The 21,141-nt window shown below is 47.1% G+C and overlaps 1 protein-coding gene across 1 annotated transcript in view; it reads left to right on the top strand.

Annotated features, from left to right (window-relative positions):
- The first annotated feature begins 707 nt into the window (after nucleotides 1–707).
- cntln (centlein, centrosomal protein) overlaps nucleotides 708–21,141 on the top strand; it is an 87,850-nt gene continuing 67,416 nt past the window's right edge. Inside the window, exons 1-2 of the mRNA XM_042315115.1 lie at nucleotides 708–850; nucleotides 6,497–6,610. The gene's annotated coding sequence lies outside the window, so the exon portion shown is untranslated. The remainder of the gene's footprint in view (nucleotides 851–6,496; nucleotides 6,611–21,141) is intronic.

Genomic DNA, 21,141 nt, shown 5'->3' with positions numbered 1-21,141 from the left:
TTGCCGCCCCAATTGGGTGGTGACCCCAGTCAATGACCAGTACCCCGCTGAGGGAAGAAGGGGTGGAGGAGGGGGAGGGTAGTGTGAAGAAGGTTCAAAGTGCTCTCTCTCCCGGTTGACTTGACCATATTAATGTTGTACCTGTAACGAACCTCGGATGCTGGAGGAACACTTGTCAGAGAGAAGGAGAGGAACTGCAATGTCAGGGAGAGGTGATGCTTCCTCAGTAATGGAGCACATATTTGTTATAGCTACATGTTACAGTAACAAGAGTTATATCTGACCTGGGGGGTGTACAGCAGTGGAGGCTGGTGGGACGAGCTATAGGAGGACTCATTGTAATGGATAGAAAGGAATGAAGAGGCCAGAGTCAAACAATGTTTCCATGTGTTTGATATCGTTCCATTTATTCCATACCAGCCATTACAATGATCCCGTCCTCCTATAGCTCCTCCCGCCAGCCTCCACTGGTGTACAGTTCCGTACTAGACTGACACTGTCAGTAATTAAATTATTTACACTGTTTCTAGGTAAATTTTCTATCTTTTGGAAATACACTGCTCTCAATGTAAGATTTAAGTCATTCTATCATTTCAGATAGATTTGTCATCACTCCCAACCCCCGACCGGTTTCACATTTCAGTGACATCATTTGATTTCCCTGTGCAGTGCATGTGTGAAGTGGCCACATTGTGTAACGTAACCTCCTGTATGTCTCTGGCCGGCAGACGGACGAGAACGAGGAGCTGCGGAGGGCCCATGAGAAACGCCACGAGCGCCTGCGTCTCGTCCAGACCAACTACCGGACGGTCAAAGACCAGCTCCGAGAGGTGGAGGACGCACAGGGCCGGTGAGTACCCTACTAGAAGTAGAATTCAATATTCTACTCTACTAGAATTCTATTTCTATGGTACCACTTCCACCCAGCGGCAGACCAACGTTCTGGTATAGAGTGGCAGGTGACACACTTCCCCCCAGCGGCAGACAGACGTTCTGGTATAGAGTGGCAGGTGACACACTTCTACCCAGAGGCAGACCGACGTTCTGGTATAGAGTGGCAGGTGACACACTTCCCCCAGAGGCAGACAGACGTTCTGGTATAGAGTGGCAGGTGACACACTTCCACCCAGAGGCAGACTGACGTTCATAGAGTGGCAGGTGACACACTTCCACCCAGAGGCAGACTAACGTTCTGGTATAGAGTGGCAGGTGACACACTTCCACCCAGAGGCAGACTGACGTTCTGGTATAGAGTGGCAGGTGACACACTTCCACCCAGAGGCAGACTAACGTTCTGGTATAGAGTGGCAGGTGACACACTTCCACCCAGAGGCAGACTGACGTTCTGGTATAGAGTGGCAGGTGACACACTTCCACCCAGAGGCAGACTGACGTTCTGGTATAGAGTGGCAGGTGACACACTTCCACCCAGAGGCAGACTGACGTTCTGGTATAGAGTGGCAGGTGACACACTTCCACCCAGAGGCAGACTGACGTTCTGGTATAGAGTGGCAGGTGACACACTTCCACCCAGAGGCAGACTGACGTTCTGGTATAGAGTGGCAGGTGACACACTTCCACCCAGAGGCAGACTGACGTTCTGGTATAGAGTGGCAGGTGACACACTTCCACCCAGAGGCAGACCGACGTTCTGGTGTAGAGTGGCAGGTGACACACTCCACCCAGCCTCAGACCGACGTTCTGGTATAGAGTGGCAGGTGACACTTCCACCCAGAGGCAGACTGACGTTCTGGTATAGAGTGGCAGGTGACACACTTCCACCCAGAGGCAGACCGACGTTCTGGTATAGAGTGGCAGGTGACACTTCCACCCAGCGGCAGACCGACGTTCTGGTATAGAGTGGCAGGTGACACTTCCACCCAGAGGCAGACCGACGTTCTGGTGTAGAGTGGCAGGTGACACTTCCACCCAGCGGCAGACTGACGTTCTGGTATAGAGTGGCAGGTGACACTTCCACCCAGCGGCAGACTGACGTTCTGGTATAGAGTGGCAGGTGACACACTTCTACCCAGAGGCAGACCGACGTTCTGGTGTAGAGTGGCAGGTGACACTTCCACCCAGCGGCAGACTGACGTTCTGGTATAGAGTGGCAGGTGACACACTTCCACACAGTGGTGCCAACCAGAGACGTGCTCTGTCTTTTCACATTATTCCAGGAACGATTAGGTATGTGTAACCAAGCCAGCACAGACTTTCTAAAAAATCCTGGATTTTATCAGCTCAAACCATGTCGCAATCCGTTCCCTTTAGCCTGGAGTTAATATGAACTTGCCTTGGGGAGTGTTTAAAGGCACGTAACTCCTCTTTCTTTAGTTAAGCCCTTCTGAACCCTCTGGAACACATCAGAACCCAACTGAAACTCTCTCAAATACTCCCATGACCTTTACTCTTTATGTTACATGTCATCACCTGACCTACTGTGTGGTAGGATTACACCTTTACCTTTGAAAAAGCTTCACAGGTTTTAAGCGAATCAATTTCGTTGCTTAGCGTTTGAGTCGCTGTGCGTGTCTCTGTTTCTCTCTCTGTCTCTCTCTCTCCTTCCCCTGGCATCAATTAGGACTTGAGGGCAGGAGGCTGAAGGTGTCCGTTATAGAGGGGACAGGGTGTCTGGGAAACTCCTGGGGAGGGACGAGGTGGAGAGGGGGTGATTTCCTCTTCCGATCCCCCTGGGGGGGGGACGAGGTGGAGAGGGGGTGATTTCCTCTTCCGATCCCCCTGGGGGGACGAGGTGGAGAGGGGGTGATTTCCTCTTCCGATCCCCCTGGGGAGGGACGGGGGGCGAGGTGGAGAGGGGGTGATTTCCTCTTCCAATCCCCCTGGGGAGGGACGGGGGGACGAGGTGGAGAGGGGGTGATTGCCTCTTCCGATCCCCCTGGGGAGGGACGGGGACGAGGTGGAGAGGGGGTGATTTCCTCTTCCGATCCCCCTGGGGGGACGAGATGGAGAGGGGGTGATTTCCTCTTCCGATCCCCCTGGGGAGGGACGGGGGACGAGGTGGAGAGGGGGTGATTTCCTCTTCCGATCCCCCTGGGGGGGGGACGAGGTGGAGAGGGGGTGATTTCCTCTTCCGATCCCCCTGGTTTGATCTAGATTAAAACCACGGGCTTTTCACACAAAGAGGGCAACGTGGCGGCAAATGTCATTAACGTGACACACACACGTTCTCCCTCTTTCTGACTTCCTCCCCCAAAGCTTCAGGCAGCGAGGAGAACCTTTTAAAACACTAACTAATGGAAGCGTATGTGGGGTTGGTATCCACACGGGACCGACGTGTTGACCCTGTCAGCTGTTTTCTCCCCGGGTTAATTAAAGAAAACAGCGGCTGCAACGTGAGGCCGTGTGAAAGTAGAGCGCGCGGGTATTCACCATCCACCACCTCCCCGCCGTTCGGCTAGGAGCAGCTCAGCGCAGCACGGAACAAAGACAGGCAGACAGAGAGAGCGTGTGACAGACAGAGAGAACGAAGAGAGCATCACTTGGAAACAACACCATTTGTGCCCGTCTGTACATTTTAGCAGGTTATCAAGAAAGTGTGGTGTGTGTGGTTGTCTCCTTGTTGTAGGAGGATCTTGATGAAAACGAGTGCGCACTTTGCTAGCAGGGGAAAAAAAGGTCTGTCTGATATTTTTCTCAGTTTGTAACCTCTTGTGGCAATAAGTCATATTAAAAAGGTACCATTTTAAATGTTATAAAGCAATTTTGTTGCAAACAGGGAATTGGTGACTCATAATACACAATCAACCAGTACGCCATCAGACTGACCTGTCACCTGCATATTGGCATCATCATTTGACAGGAGACAGAATTGACACGATATGCAGCTTTGCCCTTTTCATCCTCAGCCTTTGATGGCGCCACCCAGGCAGCCCCTCAGCCTTATGATCGTTGGCATTCACTTGGATGGGTTAACCCCTCATATCCATCCTTAAATAGTCCCAAACCCAGTGGGGGTAATGCCAGTCTGAACGGGGAGACAATGGAGAAACCACTTAAATACTACCCCTGTTAGAGCCGTGGAATCAGGCCTAACAAGTCAGGGGGGAAAACGTCCACTCTCATTGCATTTTGGGCTTGTTAGGGATTTCCCAGTTGCCTCCACGCTGTGTTGATTGTTTTCGGGGAAAGTGGTGGGGGTGGGGAGGGGCTTCTTTTATGCCCTCCCTTTGTGTGTTAGACTGAAAGGGAGGGGGGGTGTAAACTGTTCTGAAGACCACCTCTACCTGCCTCTTATTCTGTAGTCTGGAGTTTAAATTGAAACGACCACCTCCCCCCCATTATGACAGGTGAAACCATTAGCATTAGTAGCATTAGTTTGTGCTTCCTCTTCAGCATGTTGCTGCTGCCACCTTCACACTCATCTTGTTTCTCTCTCCAGGAGAGTGACTTATTGAGTGACTCCGTTATTATTGGTGCTCTATGGGTCTGGGTTGATGTGCAGTGGCTGTTTCCCAAATGGCACCCTATTCCCTATAGTTCAGGCTCTGGTTAAAAGTAGTGCACTATTTTGAGAATATCGTTCCATTTCAGACAGCCAGTGTGTGTGGGTGGAGTGGACACTGGAACAGGAAGTAGGAAGTAGGGTAACTACCAGCGAATCAGAGCACAGCTGCAGGCCCTGGACTCTCTCTATCCTCATCAGCATGCAGCCGACACATGGCCGGGCTGGGCCGCTCCGGAGAAACAGCACTGTCATTCATGATTACCACCAGACGCGCCCAAACAGAATAAAAGAGCAGAAAAAACCCAACTTCTTATTTATATTAGAGAGAAGAAAGTTTTAATCAGACTGGGATGATGGGATGAGTAAATAAATGAAAGGTTATTAAAACGTCTGCAGTCTGATCAAAGTTGCGCCCGTAAACAGATTCCCCTCGAATTAAAAGCAATTAGCCGGAGAGTCTTCTCTGTGAATAAAGTGCTCTCCCATTTCTGTTTCCTCGCTGCTTAATAACGGAAACTAGTTGACTGCTGGTGGGAAGCACTGAGGGCTGGACTGGTGCTGGATCCAAAATGGACTCCTAGTCGCTGCCGCCTTGGCACTCCCTGAAGATCTAAACGCTCCTCTCGGCCTATCAGAAGACAGTGTGAATCTTTTACATATTTAGCAGATGCTCTTATCCAGAGCAGCTTACAGGAGTGATTAAGGTTAAGTGCATTGCTCAAGGGCACATCGACAGATTTTTCACCTAGTTGGCTTGAGGATTCGAACCAGCAACCTTTCTGTTACTGGCCCAACGCTCTTAACTGCTAGGCTACCTCAATTACAATATTGCTTAAAGGAGCAGACAAGATAAGCGTTCCATCCATATCCCTGGTAGCAGGTCTGTCTGGTCAGATCCACAGGACGGCAGGCTGTAGGGGCTCGCTCCTGCATACAACACACAGTGTAGAGAAATGCACTTTGCATCGCAATACTCTCCCCACTCACCATTAGAATACATATAGAATACTCCTCGGTGTCTAAGTTTTGTTGTGGGAAGTTCCAGTGATCTCTCTGTATCAGAGAGAGAGAGTCTTTGCTCTCGGGGAAAGAAACCCGGGGATCACAGGACAGCTCAGACACACTACAGCACCGCACAGTCGGCACCGTACCACAAGTTAAAGGGCTCCAAATTGCTCACAGGGGCATTAGCGGTATCAAATGAAAGAAAAATGTACTGTTCCTCCCGTTGCCTTCCCAGGAACGGGTCTAAACTGGTATTAGCGTGGCAGAGCAGCGTCTACATAGCCCATAATGACCACGGGAAAGAAACCCTGGACCATACAGATATAACCCTGGTTTCACCTACCAAGGAATCCATTTCCTCTCCTTCCTATCTTTGATTGATTGAAAATTAGAGAGAGAGAGAGAGAGAGAGAGACAGACAGAGAGAGACAGAGAGAGAGAGAGAGAGAGAGAGAGAAAATGCGTTCTCTCATTTTCTTCTTTATTAGATGGTTTTTGTCTCTGTGTCTTTGCACCAGAAGTGTTGAAATGAAGGAGTGATTGGAGTTGAATGGTGATGGGAGGTGGGTAGGCTGGGATTGATTGATGTGGAGGATACTGGGGGGCCGAGGGGAAATAGGTGGTGGGTGTGTGTCTGCCACGCCACCGTGTATAAGTGTCATTAAGTATTCATAAGTGACGTGTGTGTGTGTGTGTTAGAATGGCCTGGTTTGGGTGTGTTTTAGCCATTATTTACATCTACACGGCACACTGGGAATCCTCTGCACTCCTCAGCCTAGCCACTCGGGCACTGCCCTGGGATTTAACTAACACCAACTGTGTGTGTGCACTTGATTTGCCACTGAAGTATCAAAGTCAAGGCCACTCATTTGAATACGGCTACAAATCACAACAGTTCTCCCCATGTGAATTGACCATAGGCTGCTAGGTGTGATACTAACTGTTCTCCCCTGGGTTTTGGGTTTTGTGTGTGTGTGTGTGTGTCTGTGTGCGTGTGTTGGTGTTGGTGTGTGTTGGTGTGTGCAGGCCCAGGGCCCAGCAGCGGGCAGAGCCGTGGCAGCTCCGCCAGGAGAACAGCGATGCGGTGTGGAACGAGCTGGCCTACTTCAAACACCTCAACAAGAAGCTCACTACACACAAGTAAGTCCCACTCCTCTCTCTCTCTTTCTCTCTCTCTGTCTCTCTCTCTCTGTCTCTCTCTCTGTCTCTCTCTCTCTCTCTCTCTTTCTCTCTCTGTCTCTCTCTCTCTGTCTCTCTCTCTCTCTCTCTCTTTCTCTCTCTGTTTCTCTCTCTCTCTGTTTCTCTCTCTCTCTCTGTCTCTCTCTGTCTCTCTCTCTTTCTCTTTCTTTCTCTCTCTCTTTCTTTCTCTCTTTCTCTCTCTCTCTTTCTCTCTCTCTCTCTCTGTCTCTCTCTCTCCATCTCTCTCTGTCTCTCTCTCTCTCTCTCAATTCAATTCAATTCAAGGGGCTTTATTGGCATGGGAAACATGTGTTAACATTGCCAAAGCAAGTGAGGTAGATAATATACAAAAGTGAAATAAACAATCAAAATTAACAGTAAACATTACACATACAGAAGTTTCAAATAAAGACATTACATATATATATATATATATACAGTGTTGTAACAATGTAAAAATGGTTAAAGTACACAAGGGAAAATAAATAAGCATAAATATGGGTTGTATTTACAATGGTGTTTGTTCTTCACTGGTTGCCCTTTTCTTGTGGCAACAGATCACAAATCTTGCTGCTGTGATGGCACACTGTGGAATTTCACCCAGTAGATATGGGAGTTTATCAAAATTGGATTTGTTTTCAAATTCTTTGTGGATCTGTGTAATCTGAGGGAAATATGTCTCTCTAATATGGTCATAGATTGGGCAGGAGGTTAGGAAGTGCAGCTCAGTTTCCACCTCATTTTGTGGGCAATGTGCACATAGCCTGTCTTCTCTTGAGAGCCATGTCTGCCTACGGCGGCCTTTCTCAATAGCAAGGCTATGCTCGCTGAGTCTGTACATAGTCAAAGCTTTCCTTAAGTTTGGGTCAGTCACAGTGGTCAGGTATTCTTCCACTGTGTACTCTCTGTTTAGAGCCAAATAGCATTCTAGTTTGCTCAGTTTTTTTGTTAATTCTCTCTAACTCCATCTCTCTCTCTCTCTTCGTCTCTCTCTCTCTCTCTCTGTCTCTCTCTCTCCGTCTCTATCTCTCGTCTCTCCGTCTCTCTCTCTCTCTCTCTGTATCTCTCTGTCTCTGTATCTCTCTGTCTCTCTCTCTCCGTCTCTCTCTCTCTCTCTCTCTCTCTCTCAGTCTCTCTCTGTCTCTATACCTCCTCAGTTGGCCTGATTGCTTGCTGATATAGAGTATTGTCATTTGCACACATGCACACCGTTACACACACACACGTTTTACACACACATGCCCTCACCTCTGTCTGACCTCACGACCTCTCCCCCGCAGTTTGTCGGTGTTAAACTTTGAGCAGGCCCTTCTGAACTTCACAGCGTCCGTCTCCCCTCCTCATTATTTCCAGCCAGCAGGTTCCAACACTAGATCATTAGCCCCGTCTCTCATTTGGAAAATTGCCGGCCCGAAGATTTTGTTGGTTGAAGAAAAAAATATCACATTATCGGTGTGCTCTGTCTTCAATTTTGTGTTATTTCTAATGATAGTGAGAAATAGATTATTTTAATCCGATAACAGTTCCATGTTCCACGTCATATATATTTTAATCATTCTACTCGGCGGACAGCAAAACATTTGTTCATTAAAGTAATTTTATCTTACACTTTTTTGCAACGAACGTGGGGACATGCAGGTCTGTTAGTTGCAGCTCTGGGGTATGATTCCATCCATCACCACTACCTAGTAATTATATCAAATACCTCACTGGACCTTTCTGTTCTCTGATCTGTGGCTATGTGAATGTGTTTGGTAAAGGAGAGCTACCTAAGAACGTAAACAGACAGTTGAGTATTATGGGGACATGTTGTCCATGTACTGAACTGGTACTGAACCTCCGTGACAATAGAGGTGTAACGAGAGGGAGAGAGAGAAAAACTAGGGGGACAGGGATTATGTTAATTACCAGGGCTGTTGGAGGTGTTGCTCTTCATTAGGGCCTCTGACTACGGCTCCCTACCACTCTGCCAGGGCTCATGCTGCTGTACAGCCCAGACCAGGCTCAACCAACCACTGACCAGCCAGTCCTCTGTTTGATCTGGAGAAGCTTCCCCTACCCGTCCCTACTCTACCCCGGTCCCTACCCTACTCTACCCCGTTCCCTACTCTACCCCGTTCCCTACCCTACTCTACCCCGTTCCCCACCCTACTCTTCGCATTCCCTACTCTACCCCGTTCCCTACCCTACTCTTCGCATTCCCTACTCTACCCCGTTCCCTACCCTACTCTTCGCATTCCCTACTCTAGCCCGTTCCTTACTCTACCGCATTCCCTACTCTAGCCCGTTCCCTACTCTGCCTCATTCCCTACTCTACCGCATTCCCTACTCTAGCCCGTTCCATACTCTACCCCGTTCCCTACCCTACTCTACCCCGTTCCCTACCCTACTCTACCCCGTTCCCTACTCTACCGCATTCCCTACTCTAGCCCGTTCCCTACTCTGCCTCATTCCCTACTCTACCCCATTCCCTACTCTAGCCCGTTCCCTACTCTAGCCCGTTCCCTACTCTAGCCCGTTCCCTACTCTACCCCATTCCCTACTCTACCCCATTCCCTACTCTACCCCATTCCCTACTCTACCCCATTCCCTACTCTACCCCATTCCCTACTCTACCCCATTCCCTACTCTAGCCCGTTCCCTACTCTAGCCCGTTCCCTACTCTAGCCTGTTCCCTACTCTAGCCCGTTCCATACTCTACCCCGTTCCCTACTCTAGCCCGTTACATACCCTACCCCGTTCCCTACCCTACTGTACCCCGTTCCCTACCCTACTCTACCCCGTTCCCTACCCTACCCTACCCCGTTCCATACTCTACCCCGTTCCCTACTCTACCCCGTTCCCTACTCTAGCCCGTTCCCTACTCTAGCCCGTTCCCTACTCTAGCCCGTTCCCTACTCTACCCCGTTCCATACTCTACCCCGTTCCCTACTCTACCCCGTTCCCTACTCTACCCGTTCCCTACTCTAGCCCGTTCCCTACTCTACCCCGTTCCATACTCTACCCCGTTCCCTACTCTACCCCGTTCCCTACTCTACCCCGTTCCCTACTCTAGCCCGTTCCCTACTCTACCCCGTTCCCTACTCTAGCCCGTTCCCTACTCTACCCCGTTCCATACTCTACCCCGTTCCATACTCTACCCCGTTCCCTACTCTACCCCGTTCCCTACTCTAGCCCGTTCCATACTCTGCCCCCGTTCCCTACTCTAGCCCGTTCCCTACTCTAGCCCGTTCCCTACTCTAGCCCGTTCCCTACTCTACCCCGTTCCCTACCCTACTCTACCCCGTTCCCTACCCTACTCTACCCCGTTCCCTACTCTAGCCTGTTCCCTACCCTACCCCGTTCCCTACCCTACCCCGTTCCCTACCCTACCCCGTTCCCTACCCTACTCTACCCCGTTCCATACTCTGCCCCGTTCCATACTCTACCCCGTTCCCTACTCTACCCCTTTCCCTACCCTACCCCGTTCCCTACCCTACTCTACCCCGTTCCCTACCCTACTCTACCCCGTTCCCTACCCTACTCTACCCCGTTCCCTACTCTAGCCTGTTCCCTACTCTACCCCGTTCCCTACTCTACCCCGTTCCCTACTCTACCCCATTCCCTACCCTACCCCGTTCCCTACCCTACTCTACCCCGTTCCCTACCCTACTCTACCCCGTTCCATACTCTACCCCGTTCCCTACCCTACTCTACCCCGTTCCCTACTCTAGCCCGTTCCCTACTCTACCCCGTTCCCTACTCTAGCCCGTTCCCTACTCTAGCCCGTTCCCTACTCTAGCCCGTTCCCTACTCTAGCCCGTTCCATACTCTGCCCCGTTCCCTACTCTAGCCTGTTCCCTACTCTAGCCCGTTCCCTACTCTAGCCCGTTCCCTACTCTAGCCCGTTCCCTACTCTAGCCCGTTCCCTACTCTAGCCCGTTCCCTACTCTACCCCACCTCTGTAGTGTGGTGCTGTAGCAGGCTGAGGTCTGGGCTCTTCTTCTCCTCTTCCCCTCTCCTTCTCCTCTTCCCCTCTCCTCCTCCACTCTCCTCCTCCTCCACTCTCCTCCTCCTCCTCCCCTCTCCTCCTCCTGTCCGGTCCTCCTAATCCCAGATGATCTCATTATGATCTAGCCCGGCTGCCTCTCTCTCTCTCTCTCTCTTTCTCTGAGCCAGAGCTGTCCGAGCTAATTACAGACCAGGCATACAGCCGCCACAGCTCCAGCCGCCGCTGCCCGCTAAGGATCCTCCCGGCCGGGCAAGCGGCTGCAACGTCCTACCCGGTCCTTGCAACTGACCTGCGAGGAGCACGAGGGAGAGCGGGAAACCTCCCGTTCCCTTTCAGGCTGTGCAGCCCCTGTCCTCCGGTGTTAGTGCTGATCCCCATCAACCCAGCCAGGCACTTGCTACCCCAGCGCCCACGCCAAGGCCCAAAGTAAACTTGGCGGAGGTCTCTAACTCGTGCTTTCGAAAAACGACCCCCCCGCGCTTTGATCCTGGCCCCGGCAACAGCCCCGACGACCATTAGACGGCTCAGTGTGCAAAAGCAAGCAGCAGGCACACCGTCCGTCCGACCACCTTCCCCACTCCCCCCTTCTCCTCTCCCCAAACCCACTCTCCTCACCCCATCTCCCTTTATATCTATTGGGAGTGTTTGGGAAGGCGGGTGTGTGGGAGGGCAGGGGAAGAGGGGGGGCAAGAAACGAAGCATACACGGTGCAATTAGGCTGGGCTTCTATATCAAGCTGTTTGGCGGCTCCGGCGATGTAAATTACTGTTGATAGCCAACAATTAAGGAGATGGGAGCCGTGTTGGTGCAATAACTAGACCAACACACACCCCCAGCCCTAAACTTCGGATGTATCCCAAAATGGCACCCTATTCCCCAAATAGTGGACATCTTTTGACCAGACCACTGTGGGCCCGGCACTGGTCAAAAGCAGTGCACTATATAGGGAATAGGGTTCCATTTGGAACGTAGACATCTAGTGCTTCTGCAAGGCCCAATAATAAGTGGCAGTTTGCCATTCTGCCGTCCATATTAAGATGATTGTGCTTGTGAAGGTTGCGCCTCCTCGTAAGTGTTAGCTATGATTTGCTAATGGCTAATTATCTCCTGGCTGGAGGTAGGAGGAGGAGTTTGGGCCCAATAACAGTCCAACGAAGGCTGCTGTTAGGATGTTTAGATGCTTAAAGGATATTCTCTCACCCCTCTCATTTCCTTTCTCTCTCTCTCTCTCTCTCTCTCTCTCTCTCTCTGTTGAGCTAAAGACCCTCTCTGTTGGCTAAAGTCTGTCTCTGTCTCTCTCTTTCTCTCTCTCTCTTTTGGGCTAAAGTCTCTCTCTCTCTCTGTTGAGCTAAAGACCCTCTCTGTTGGGCTAAAGTCTCTCTCTCTCTCTCTCTCTCTCTCTCTCTCTCTCTCTCTGTTGAGCTAAAGACCCTCTCTGTTGGCTAAAGTCTCTCTCTGTCTCTCTCTCTTTCTCCCTCTCTCTCTCTCTCTGTTGAGCTAAAGACCCTCTTTGTTGGCTAAAGTCTGTATCTCTCTCTCTCTCGCGCTCTCTCTCTCTCTCTCTCTCTCTCTCTTTTTTTTTCTTGGGCTAAAGTCTCTCTCTCATTTTCAATTTCAGGGTTTTATTGGCATGGGCAACATATGTTAACATTGCCAAAGCAAGTGAAGTAGATAATAAGCAAAAGTTGGAAAAAACAATAAAACTGAACAGTAAACATTATACTCACAAATGTTCCAAAACAATAGACATATCAAAAGTTATATTATGTGTAAATAGTTAAAGTAAAAAAGGGAAAATAAATAAACATAAATATAGGTTGTATTTACAATGGTGTTTGTTCTTCACTGGTTGCCCTTTTCTTGTGGTCTGTAACAGGTCACAAATCTTGCTGCTGTGATGGCACAGTATTTCACCCAGTATCTATGGAAGTTTATCAAAATTAGATTTGGTTTCGAATTCTTTATGGATGTGTGTAATCTGAGGGAAATATGTGTCTCTAATATGGTAATTAATTTGGCAGGAGGTTAGGACATGCAGCTCAGTTTCCACCTCATTTTGTGGGCAATGTGCACATACACACATTCTCTTGAGAGCCAGGTCTGCCTGTGGCAACCTTTCTCAATAGCAAGGCTATGCTCACTGAGTCTGTACATAGTCAAAGCTCTCCTTCAGTTTGGGTCAGTCACAGTGGCCAGGTATTCTGCCACTGTTTACTCTCTGTTTAGGGCCAAATAGCATTCTAGTTTGCTCTGTTTTTTTGTAAATGCTTTCCAATGTGCCAAGTAATTATCTCTTTGTTTTCTCATGATTTAGTTGGGTCTAATTGTGTTGCTGTCCTGGGGCTCTGTGGGGTGTGTTTGTGTTTGTGAACAGAGCCCCAGGACCAGCTTGCTTAGGGGACTCTTCTCCAGGTTCATCTCTCTGCTGTAGGTGAGGGCTTTGTTATGGAAGGTTTGGGAATCGCTTCCTTTTAGGTGGTTGTAGATTTTAACGGCTCTTTTCTGGATTTTGATAATTAGCGGGTATCGGCCTAATTCTGCTCTGCATGCATTGTTTGGTGTTTTACGTTGTACACAGAGGATATTTTTGCAGAATTCTGCATGCAGAGTCTCAAATTGGTGTTTGTCCCATTTTGTGAATTCTTGGTTGGTGAGCGGACCCCAGACCTCACAACCATAAAGGGCAATGGGTTCTATAACTGATTCAAGTATTTTTAGCCAGATCCTAATTGGTATGTCAAATTTTATGTTCCTTTTGATGGCAGAAAAGGCCCTTCTTGCCTTGTCTCTCAGATCGTTCACAGCTTTGTGGAAGTTACTTGTGGCGCTGATGTTTAGGTCCATGTATGTATAGTTACTTGTGGCGCTGATGTTTAGGCCCATGTATGTATAGTTACTTGTGGCGCTGATGTTTAGGCCCAGGTATGTATAGTTACTTGTGGCGCTGATGTTTAGGCCCAGGTATGTATAGTTACTTGTGGCGCTGATATTTAGGCCCAGGTATGTATAGTTACTTGTGGCGCTGATGTTTAGGCCCAGGTATGTATAGTTACTTGTGGCGCTGATGTTTAGGCCCAGGTATGTATAGTTTTCTTGTGCTCTAGGACAACGGTGTCCAGATGGAATTTGTATTCGTGGTCCTGGCGACTGGACCTTTTTTGGAACACCATTATTTTTTGTCTTACTGAAATGTTATTTCAGGGCCCAGGTCTGACAGAATCTGTGCAGAAGATCTAGGTGCCGCTGTTGGCCCTCCTTGGTTGGGGACAGAAGCACCAGATCATCAGCAAACAGTAGACATTTGACTTCAGATTCTAGTAGGATGAGGCCAGGTGTTGCAGACTGTTCTAGTGCTCTCACCAATTCTTTGATATATATGTTGAAGAGGGTGGGGCTTAAGCTGCATCCCGGTCTCACCCAACGGCCCTGAGGAAAGAAATGTGTTTTTTGCCATTTTAATTGCACACTTGCTGTTTGTGTACATGGATTTTATAATGTCGTATGTTTTTCCCCCAACACCACTTTCCATCAATTTGTATAGCAGACCCTCAAGCCAAATTGAGTCAAAAGCTATTTTGAACTCAACAAAGCGTGAGAAGACTTTGCCTTTGTTTTCAAATCAAATCACATGCACCGAATATAACAGGTGAATACAACCTTACAGTGAAATACTAACTTACAAGCCCTTAACCAACAATGCAGTTTTAAGAAAATACCAACAAAAAAAAGTAAGAAATAAAAGTTACAAATAATTAAAGAACAGCAGTAAAATAACAATAGCGAGGCTATATACAGGGGGTATTGGTAAAGAGGTACTGGTTAGTCGAGGTAATTGAGGTAATATGTACATGTAGGTAGAGTTATTAAAGTGTCTATGCATAGATAATAAGAGAGAGTAGCAGCATCGTAGAAGGGGGGGGGGCAATGCAAATGGTCTGAGTAGCCATTTGATTAGCTGTTCAGGAGTCTTATGGCTTGGGGGTAGAAGCTGTTTAGAAGCCTCTTGGAACTAGACTTGGCGCTCTGGTACCGCTTGTCGTGCGGTGGCAGATAGAACAGTCCATGACTAGGGTGGCTGGAGTCTTTGACAATATTTAGGGCTTTCCTCTGACACCGCCTGTTATAGAGGTCCTGGATGGCAGGAAGCTTGGGGTCGTAGGCACTGCCCTCTGTTGGTTTGTTTGGTTGTTAATTAGGGTGTGCAGGGTGAATACGTGGTCTGTCGAACAGTCATTTGGTAAAAAGCCAATTTGACCTTTGCTCTGAACATTGTTTTCGGTGAGGAAATGTACGAGTCTGCTGTTAATGATAATGCAAAGAATTTCTCAAGGTTGCTGTTGATGCATATCCCCGGTAGTTATTGGGGTCAAATTTGTCTCCGCTTTTGTGGATGGGGGTGATCAGCCCTTGGTTCCAAATATTGGGGAAGATGCCAGAGAGATGTTAAAGAGTTTAAGTATAGCCAATTGGAATGTCTCTCTCTCTCTGTCTCTCTCTCTGCCTCTGTCTCTCTCTCGGGCTGAAGTCTCTCTCTCTGTCTCTCTCTCTGCCTCTGTCTCTCTCTCGGGCTGAAGTCTCTCTCGCTCTCGCTCTCTCTCTGTCTCTCTCTCTCGGGCTACAGTCTCTCTCTGTGTCTTTTGGTCTCTCACTCTCTCTCGTTCTGTCCTGAGCTGCTGTGTACAGATGTTTCATCATTGCTCCCCCCATCCAAACAGGCACTTATAAAAGAGGCTTGTGGTCCAATCAACCATTTGTTGCCAAAATGAGTGTGCTTGTGTAGTGTTTATTCCCTGGGTCCGGGTCCCTGTAGTGTTGCTCTCAACTCAGCAACACTCCAATTATTGGATCCTCTAGTTCCTTTAGTGGAGGTGAGGCCGTTAAGGAAGGTGAACCAGCTGCAGGTCCACTATGGTACTTTAATCTCTCTCCCACTGGCTCCCTGCAATGGAAATGATCATGGATGCAATCAGGCACAGAGTGCTTAAGAACTCAACTTCATACCCTTGAACTTGCTGGGTATTATTAAGACCTGTGTGTTTAGGTGATTTAAGTGAAGGTGGACTAGCGTCTCCCCTGACATCATTAGAAGTACCATGATCTGCAGCATTATATTAAACGCCTGCATTTATGTTAGACATTTCCCTTTTTCCTAATGAATAAATAATATGGATCTAGTCAGGGAAGTATTCTGTTTAACTTGTTATCTCAAATCAAACTGTTGGTCACATGCGCCGAATATAGAATACAACGTAGACTTTACTGTGCAATTCTTACTTAGGAGCCCTTTCCCAACAACGCAGAGTTAAAAAGTAAGAACAATAGAAAATATGAACACAATAAATAACTATGACGAGGCTATATACAAGGAGTACCGAGTCAATGTGCAGGGGGTACCAGGTTGTTGAGGTAGTTGAGGTAATATGTACATGTAGGTAGGGGTAAAAGTGACTAGGCAATCAGGTTAGATAATAAACTGAATTGCAGCTACGTGTGTGTGCCGTCAATGTACATGTGTTTTGTATGTGTGTGTTGGAGTGTCAGTGTAAGTATGTGTGAGCGTGTGTATGTGTGTGTGTGTGTGTGTGTGTGTGTGTGTGTGTGTGTGTGAGCGTGTGTATATGTGTGTTGGAGTGTCCGTGTAAGTATGTGTGAGCGTGTTGGAGTGTCAGTGTAAGTATGTGTGATCGTATGTACAGTGGGGCAAAAAAGTATTTAGTCAGACACCAATTGTGCAAGTTCTCCCACTTAAAAAGATGAGAGAGGCCTGTAATTTTCATCATAGGTACACTTCAACTACGACAGACAAAATGAGAAAAAAAAATCCAGAAAATCACATTGTAGGATTTTTAATGAATATTTGCAAATTATGGTGGAAAATAAGTATTTGGTCACCTACAAACAAGCAAGATTTCTGGCTCTCACAGACATGTTACTTCTTCTTTAAGAGGCTCCTCTGTCCTCCACTCGTTACCTGTATTAATGGCACCTGTTTGAACTTGTTATCGGTATAAAAGACACCTGTCCACAACCTCAAACAGTCACATTCCAAACTCCACTATGGCCAAGACCAAAGAGCTGTCAAAGGACACCAGAAACAAAATTGTAGACCTGCACCAGGCTGGGAAGACTGAATCTGCAATAGGTAAGCAGCTTGGTTTGAAGAAATCAACTGTGGGAGCAATTATTAGGAAATGGAAGACATACAAGACCACTCATAATCTCCCTCGTTCTGGGGCTCCACGCAAGATCTCACCCCGTGGGGTCAAAATGATCACAAGAACGGTGAGCAATAATCCCAGAACCACACGGGTGAACCTAGTGAATGACCTGCAGAGAGCTGGGGCCAAAGTAACAAAGCCTACCATCAGTAACACACTACGCCGCCAGGGACTCAAATCCTGCAGTGCCAGACGTGTCCCCCTGCTTAAGCCAGTACATATTCAGACCCGTCTGAAGTTTGCTAGAGAGCATTTGGATGATCCAGAAGAAGATTGGGAGAATGTCATATGGTCAGATGAAACCAAAATAGAACTTTTTGGTAAAAACTCAACTCGTCATGTTTGGAGGACAAAGAATGCTGAGTTGCATCCAAAGAACACCATACCTACTGGGAAGCATGGGGGTGGAAACATCATGCTTTGGGGCTGTTTTTCTGCAAAGGGACCAGGACGACTGATCCGTGTAAAGGAAAGAATGAATGGGGCCATGTATCATGAGATTTTGAGTGAAAACCTCCTTCCATCAGCAAGGGCATTGAAGATGAAACGTGGCTGGGTCTTTCAGCATGACAATGATCCCAAACACACCGCCCGGGCAACGAAGGAGTGGCTTCGTACGAAGCATTTCAAGGTCCTGGAGTGGCCTAGCCAGTCTCCAGATCTCAACCCCATAGAAAATCTTTGGAGGGAGTTGAAAGTCCGTGCTGCCCAGCAACAGCCCCAAAACATCACTGCTGTAGAGGAGATCTGCATGGAGGAATGGGCCAAAATACCAGCAACAGTGTGTGGAAACCTTGTGAAGACTTACAGAAAACGTTTGACCTCTGTCATTGCCAACAAAGGGTATATAACAGAGTATTGAGATACACTTTTGTTATTGACCAAATACTTATTTTCCACCATAATTTGCAAAGAAATTCATAAAAAATCCTACAATGTGATTTTCTGGATTTTTTTCTCTTCTCATTTTGTCTGTCATTGTTGAAGTGTACTGTTAAGGGAATTTTTTTTATCAATAATGACTAAGTATGTATACATTTCAATCAGGACTGACTAATCAGAATACTATTATGTTACTGTATAGATGTATGAATTTTCTTTTAACCCTAGTACTGAATATGTGTAAATATAATCAAGAATTAGAACAATTACTGTCTGTTCCTTGGTAGAAATGAATCGCTAGACTGGCTAGAATGCTTATCTACACAGGCAGACCTTGGCTCTGGTCATAAAGTATCTAAGTCTTGAGAACCATACAGCCATTGTACTGGAGCGGAGATGATACGGGGTAGTACGAAAACTAATGACGTCATCTTCAGTTTATAACCTGTGGTAAACTGTATCATGTTCAGTACTCTCGAGAATAAATGCAGCTGGTTGATTTTTGAGACTGGTCTCTGTCCGTTTTATGCAAATAAGAGTCTTACAAATTCTTAGGCATTGACAGAGTGTTTAATTTTAATTGGGTATTAAAACATAGAGGAATATCATTCCTGTAACATGTACCTATGATGAAAATTACAGGACTCTCTCATCTTTTTAAGTGGGAGAACTTGCACAATTGGTGGCTGACTAAATACTTTTTTGCCCCACTGTATGTGTGTGTTGAAGTGTCAGTGTAAGTATGTGTGAGCGTGTGTATGTGTGTTTCTGTTAGAGTGTCAGTGTAAGTATGTGTGTGTTGGAGTGTCAGTGTAAGTATGTGTGAGCGTGTGTACAGTGCCTTGCGAAAGTATTCGGCCCCCTTGAACTTTGCGACCTTTTGCTACATTTCAGGCTTCAAACATAAAGATATAAAACTGTATTTTTTTGTGAAGAATCAACAACAAGTGGGACACAATCATGAAGTGGAACGACATTTATTGGATATTTCAAACTTTTTTAACAAATCAAAAACTGAAAAATTGGGCGTGCAAAATTATTCAGCCCCCTTAAGTTAATACTTTGTAGCGCCACCTTTTGCTGCGATTACAGCTGTAAGTCGCTTGGGGTATGTCTCTATCAGTTTTGCACATCGAGAGACTGAAATGTTTTCCCATTCCTCCTTGCAAAACAGCTCGAGCTCAGTGAGGTTGGATGGAGAGCATTTGTGAACAGCAGTTTTCAGTTCTTTCCACAGCTTCTCGATTGGATTCAGGTCTAGACTTTGACTTGGCCATTCTAACACCTGGATATGTTTATTTTTGAACCATTCCATTGTAGATTTTGCTTTATGTTTTGGATCATTGTCTTGTTGGAAGACAAATCTCCGTCCCAGTCTCAGGTCTTTTGCAGACTCCATCAGGTTTTCTTCCAGAATGGTCCTGTATTTGGCTCCATCCATCTTCCCATCAATTTTAACCATCTTCCCTGTCCCCGCTGAAGAAAAGCAGGCCCAAAACATGATGCTGCCACCACCATGTTTGACAGTGGGGATGGTGTGTTCAGGGTGATGAGCTGTGTTGCTTTTACGCCAAACATAACGTTTTGCATTGTTGCCAAAAAGTTCAATTTTGGTTTCATCTGACCAGAGCACCTTCTTCCACATGTTTGGTGTGTCTCCCAGGTGGCTTGTGGCAAACTTTAAACGACACTTTTTATGGATATCTTTAAGAAATGGCTTTCTTCTTGCCACTCTTCCATAAAGGCCAGATTTGTGCAATATACGACTGATTGTTGTCCTATGGACAGAGTCTCCCACCTCAGCTGTAGATCTCTGCAGTTCATCCAGAGTGATCATGGGCCTCTTGGCTGCATCTCTGATCAGTCTTCTCCTTGTATGAGCTGAAAGTTTAGAGGGACGGCCAGGTCTTGGTAGATTTGCAGTGGTCTGATACTCCTTCCATTTCAATATTATCACTTGCACAGTGCTCCTTGGGATGTTTAAAGCTTGGGAAATCTTAGCATCCAAATCCGGCTTTAAACTTCTTCACAACAGTATCTCGGACCTGCCTGGTGTGTTCCTTGTTCTTCATGATGCTATCTGCACTTTTAACGGACCTCTGAGACTATCACAGTGCAGGTGCATTTATACGGAGACTTGATTACACACAGGTGGATTGTATTTATCATCATTAGTCATTTAGGTCAACATTGGATCATTCAGAGATCCTCACAGAACTTCTGGAGAGAGTTTGCTGCACTGAAAGTAAAGGGGCTGAATAATTTTGCACGCCCAGTTTTTCAGTTTTTGATTTGTTAAAAAAGTTTGAAATATCCAATAAATGTCGTTCCACTTCATGATTGTGTCCCACTTGTTGTTGATTCTTCACAAAAAAATACAGTTTTATATCTTTATGTTTGAAGCCTGAAATGTGGCAAAAGGTCGCAAAGTTCAAGGGGGCCGAATACTTTCGCAAGGCACTGTATGTGTGTGTTGGAGTGTCTGTGTAAGTATGTGTGAGCGTGTGTATGTGTGTGTTGGTGTGTCTGTGTAAGTATGTGTGAGCGTGTGTATGTGTGTGTTGGAGTGTCAGTGTAAGTATGTGTGAGCGTGTGTATGTGTGTGTTGGAGTGTCTGTGTAAGTATGTGTGAGCGTGTGTATGTGTGTGTTGGAGTGTCTGTGTAAGTATGTGTGAGCGTGTGTATGTGTGTGTTGGAGTGTCTGTGTAAGTATGTGTTGGTAGAGTCCAGTGAGTGTGCATAGTCACATCGGTAGTGTAAATTCCCTCTGTCATAGCATTGTTTGTTTCCTTTGTTGTCGTTGTGTTTATATCAAACAGATCAAAGATTTATTTGTAATCTCACTCTGATCACTGTTTCAATATATAAACTGGGCTTGCCCTTGGTTTCTTGTGTCGAGGTCTATAGACTCCCCTGACTCTCCTGATAGCCCTAAAACAGGCATATTTACCCTCCCACGTTTGAAGTGGTCCTGAGAGAAGACTTGACATTTTCCATTGGGACCACTCTACCATCGGTTTGATATCAAATTAGGCAGTCAGCAGGAAATCTTTCTCTCTCTCTCCTTTATTTAATCATCAATTGTTGTTCTCCTCAGACAAAGACCCCCCGTTTCAAATATGGGCTCTCAAACACGAAGCGCACTCTGGAGGAGAATGATCTGAATTACTTCAATTGCGAATGAGCAAATAAAGAGGAAAGCCGCCGGAGCGCCGGCCAGGCATTCAGATTGTCCTCTTTGTCGTTGGTGGAGGAGAGGCAGGGCGGGAGCGGGTTGGGCGAGGAATGTTGATTCGCCATGGGTTCATTTTTATCTCCCATCATTATGGTTCTGTCTCTGGTAGTCCTCTGGTTGTCCGCCGCTCGTTAATTGTTGTTAGCGGTCTGTGGGTGAAAGGGA

The sequence above is a fragment of the Oncorhynchus tshawytscha genome, unplaced genomic scaffold (genome assembly GCF_018296145.1).
Source record: "Oncorhynchus tshawytscha isolate Ot180627B unplaced genomic scaffold, Otsh_v2.0 Un_contig_10559_pilon_pilon, whole genome shotgun sequence".
Lineage (NCBI taxonomy): Eukaryota > Metazoa > Chordata > Actinopteri > Salmoniformes > Salmonidae > Oncorhynchus > Oncorhynchus tshawytscha.
Note: the sequence above shows the minus strand (reverse complement) of the source record. Positions and strands in the feature narration are given on the sequence as shown.